Raw genomic sequence first — 1336 nt, 5'->3', positions numbered from 1 at the left:
TACTTGTTCCTTATTTTAAAAACCCAAAATATATCTTTTTCCATAACCAATAATAAATCATACTTCCCTGCAATTTCTTGAGAAGACGACCCGAGGTTTTAAAACTTCAGTTTATAAATTTTATTTGGTTTGTTACTTGTGACAACCAAACGTTTGTACGAAAGGATTTTTTGTTGGTTTAAAAGCTATACTTACAACGCGAATATATTTGTGAATTTCTTCACCGATAGGAAATCCGATCGTCAAAATGGCGTCGTTGCCGTGGAATTGCAAACGTGTGCCTTATTATTGGTTATTGTAAATATTTGCTTTTTAATTGAATTTTTTTCAAAAGTTGCAAAAAAAAAAAAATTCAGATTTTTATTTTAAAATTTTTATCTTATCTTATCTTAGTTTTAAATTTCAGAATTCAAAATTTTTTCAAAAAATCTTATCTTTTTCAAAATCTTCTTATCTTTTTTTTTTCAAAAATTATATCGTTTTCAAAATCTTATCTTATCTTTTTTTTTTTCAAAAATTATATCTTTTTCAAAATATTTTCTTTTTGTTAGTTTTTGTTTCTATTTTCTCCTACTACTATGAACTCTCACCCCTTTGGCTATGAGTCTGGTTACAATTATGTTGCAGGAAGAGGAGATTACAATGAGAACATGCATCATGTTTGGAAGAATCAAAGATGGGAGGAGCCACAAGGATTGGATCAACCCTCATGGCAACAACCACCTCCAATGAACTATCAACAACCATTCTGTGATGCATATCAAGGCAATGGCTATGGTGAGCACTCTTTTAATTATCAACAACCACCACCATATGCCTATGAACCCCCTCCTCAACATCATTTTGGACCACCATACTCACAAGCCCCTTTCTACCATTCACCTCCATATGACCCTAACCCGTATCCAACATACCAACCACCTTATGAGCCAAATGAACTATAAATAGAACCACCTCCATTCCAACACAACTAATCTCATGAACCACCACCTCAATATACACCATCTCCTTATCATTATCAAGATGAACCACCTTCCTCCCATGAACCATCCTATCCATCCCAAACCTCCATGGAGAAAGCACTTACCGATCCAAACTCTACTATACAAGCTCTCGTCGCCCAAATTGGACCACCGAATACCTTCAACAATCAACCCTCCAGCTCTAGTGCACTTCCTTTTCAACCACAAAATGATCTCTCCATCCCATCACCACCATCCATGGAAGAGCACCTACATCCATCAATCCAAGAGCAACATGATCCCAATGATGCTATTGACATAGAACAAGAGAAAAGGGATCATCTTCGCGAATCCATACTTCATAAGGAGCTAGA

This window comes from Arachis duranensis, chromosome 1 (assembly GCF_000817695.3).
Source record: "Arachis duranensis cultivar V14167 chromosome 1, aradu.V14167.gnm2.J7QH, whole genome shotgun sequence".
NCBI lineage: Eukaryota > Viridiplantae > Streptophyta > Magnoliopsida > Fabales > Fabaceae > Arachis > Arachis duranensis.
The sequence above is the reverse complement of the archived record's forward strand: the minus strand, read 5'-3'. Positions refer to the sequence as shown.